Source organism: Saimiri boliviensis, chromosome 10 (assembly GCF_048565385.1).
Source record: "Saimiri boliviensis isolate mSaiBol1 chromosome 10, mSaiBol1.pri, whole genome shotgun sequence".
NCBI classification, from domain to species: domain Eukaryota; kingdom Metazoa; phylum Chordata; class Mammalia; order Primates; family Cebidae; genus Saimiri; species Saimiri boliviensis.
This window is the reverse complement of record NC_133458.1, coordinates 62,933,991-62,937,442: the sequence shown is the minus strand read 5'-3', so window position 1 is coordinate 62,937,442 and position 3,452 is coordinate 62,933,991. Positions and strand designations below refer to the sequence as shown.

At 38.3% G+C, this 3,452-nt stretch overlaps 1 pseudogene; it reads left to right on the top strand.

Annotated features, from left to right (window-relative positions):
* Nucleotides 1-1,071: 1,071 nt before the first annotated feature.
* Nucleotides 1,072-1,734, top strand: LOC101027489 (small ribosomal subunit protein uS13-like; annotated as a pseudogene).
* The last annotated feature ends 1,718 nt before the right edge of the window (nucleotides 1,735-3,452 follow it).

Here is a 3,452-nt window from a genome sequence, read left to right as displayed (position 1 = left end):
AAAACAAAAACAAACTATATACCCCATTCAAGGGTAAGCTGCCTGACATCAGAGACCTGTTCATTTTGTTGTTATTACATCCCCATCTGTTTAATAATATTTATTTAGTGCCTATTATATACCAGGCACATCTTGAGGCTCTGGTAACATGGCAGTGAAGCTTATGTTCAGTGGAAAGAGACTGACAATAGATAAATACACTTGTACTCACTCAGATACTACTAAGTGCTATGAACACAAAGAAGGGCAAGAAGATAAAGCAAATAGATTGGTTGGAAGGCAAGGCTCTTTTAGACAAAATCCTTTGAAGTGGTGATATTTGAGCTGAGAACTAGAGAAACTGAGGGAAGAAGACATAGGGACAGCCTGTTCCTGGGAGAGGAGATAGTGAGTGCAAAGGCCCTAAGCTGCAGTTTGTTTCATGTAGTGAAGCGACTAGGAAGCCTTTGGAGGTTGGAGAGTAGTGGTGGTGGGCAGGTGGAGTAGAGTATTAAGAGATGAGGTAAGAAAGATTTCCAAGAGTCAGATCACAGAGGATTTTGCAGATCAGTATACTGCTAGCACCTAGCACACATAACGTGTTTAATGAGCATATGTCGAATATTGTTAGATTAGGTTTGAAGTATAAAATCAGTGTTGCCTAATTGTATATTATTAGTATTGTCACTATTGAAATACTTTGATAAGTGGATCAGCATGTTATAATCCCCTAGAGACTTTTTTTTTTAAAGACAGTTTCTAGGTCATAGGGCAGACACATGACATCCAAATCTCTGGATGGCATCTGTGTTTTTATTAGAGCTTTTCAGGTGATTTCAGACAAGTATGAAAATCGCTGAGTTAGATTAATATTTCTCAAAGTGTGGTCACCAACTTGCAGCATTGGAGACAATTAGAAATATTCATTCTTGACCTCATATCTATTGAATCAGAAACTCTGGGAATAAAATTAAGATATCTGTATTTTGTTGCCCAGAAGATTTGGGCGTGTGCTAAAATTGGAGGATGACTGTCTTAAAAGTATGAGCCCCTTCCACAGGAGGCCCACACGCCACCGCTTATGCTGCCGCCATGTCTCTAGTGATCCCTGAAAGGTTCCAGTGTATTTTTGCGACTACTCAACACCAGCATCGATGGGCAGTGGAAAATAGCCTTTGCCATCACTGCCATTAGGGCGTGGGCAGAAGACATGCTCACGTGGTGTTGAGGAAAGCCGACACTGACCTCACCAAGAGGGAGGGAGAACTCACTGAGGATGAGGTGGAATGTATGACCACCATTATGTAGATTCCACACCAGTACAAGATCCCAGACTGGTTTTTGAACAGACGGAAGGATGGAAAGGATGGAAAATACAGCCAGGTCTTAGCCAATAGTCTGGACAACAAGCTCTATGAAGAATGGGAGTGAATGAAGAAGATTTGAGCCCATAGAGGGTAGCGCCACTTCCGGGGCCTTCATGTCTGAGGCCAGCACACCAAGACCACTGGCTGCCATGGCTGCACCATGGGTGTTTCCAGGAAGAAATAAGTCTGTAGGCCTTGTCTGTTAATAAATAGTTTATACACACACACAAAAATTATGAGCCCGCATGTAGCCAAAATAGATGATACGCTTTGTGATGTTAATTGTAGAAGTCCATGTTTCTATAATATGGGTATAGCGGCAAAAATGTCTAAAATTAGCATCTGAGAATTATTTCTTTGCATTAAAACATTTCCTTTTTTTTTTTTTTTTTTTTTTTTTTTTTGTTTTGAGACGGAGTTTCGCTCTTGTTACCCAGGCTGGAGTGCAATGGCGCGGTCTCGGCTCACTGCAACCTCCGCCTCCTGGGCTCAGGCAATTCTCCTGCCTCAGCCTCCTAAGTAGCTGGAATTACAGGCACGCGCCACCACGCCCAGCTAGTTTTTTGTATTTTTAGTAGAGACGGGGTTTCACCATGTTGACCAGGATGGTCTCGATCTCTCGACCTCGTGATCCACCCGCCTCGGCCTCCCAAAGTGCTGGGATTACAGGCTTGAGCCACCGCGCCCGGCCCAAAACATTTCCTCTCTTATAGCCTTTTGTTTAGCTAAAACTTTCCTGTAAGTAAAATATTGAGCCATTGTTAGTAGTACTTTAATATAAATGTGTTGACTGGAATAATTTCACTGACTGAGGATGGACCACTTTGAATATTAACAATGGTTGAAGTAAACAAGATTTCTATAGAATAAGATGATAAAATGAAAGCATAATTTTCCTTTGGTCTCAAAATCATTGGTATTTAATAAAATTCCAATTAGTAATCATTAGCATGTGATAAAATTGAAAACTGATAAGATTTTTAAAAATCTGACTACATTTTTTCATATTTTGGTGTGCATATTTTCAAAAATGTATTTACTTCTTTTTTAAGTTAATTGTGGACCTGATTCTACATTTGCCATGTCTGTAAATGACAATTTTGACATTTACAAATCTAAAATAAAGTTAATATTTTAAATAATTTAAAAAGAGAAAGTTTCTCCAAAAGCTTTTCCTTTTCTTTAAGAAATCAGTCTTGCTGTTTAGGTTTCTGTTTGATATCACTCTTCAAAAGATTTCCACATGGAAAACATTATCACCATTTACCCTCCTAGAGAAAGTTACATTTTCTTTCACAAAACCTGAATATTAATATGTACATTGTAGTTTCTTTTTCCTTTCCTCTTATCTGGGAATAATAACGAATGAGATAAAGTGAATTATATATACAGCTCAGGGGCACTGCTGAAAGGCGGGGTTTGAGCAATATCATAATTCTAGTTTTAGCCTTCTTATCAATGCAGCAGGTTCATTCAGGTTTAGGAATGAACTGTGAAAGTCTTTTGTTGTCCTGCTACACAAGTTTTCTGTTATATAGAAAACTCAGCTTTTTTTTCCTGGTTTGTGGCTTAACCAGAGGCGATACCCAATATTATCTGCAAAGTACAAGCAATATATAGTTGAAGCACTTGAATAATATTAGTATCTTGGCTGAGTAAGGAGAAAACATAATCTATAAAAATAAGGATAATACAATTTGAAAAGGGAACTTTCACATGCCATAGGATTTCATTCAGCTTGCCGACAAAGGACTTCAGAAATAAGGAGAGCCTGAGATGGAGAAAATGTAAATGCACAGTGTGTCTTGATATCTCCAGTTTGTGTCTTCATACGTTGCTGTATATTTGACTGATCAAAGCCTTGCTGAGATTTGCAAGCAAGCATCAAAGGATCTGTAGAATTTTTAAATGAATGATTTCCCTCTGTGTCACTCAACCAAGCAAATATGCTTTCTTAATTTTTCATTATACATATATTTTTTCAAGATAAATCCACACCCTTGCTGAGGAGGTGAACATAACCTTTGCAATATTTTATTGTCCTCCTGGGAACTTTTCTTCTAACAAAACAATGTTTTCTTAAATGTCAAATTTCTCCCATCTACC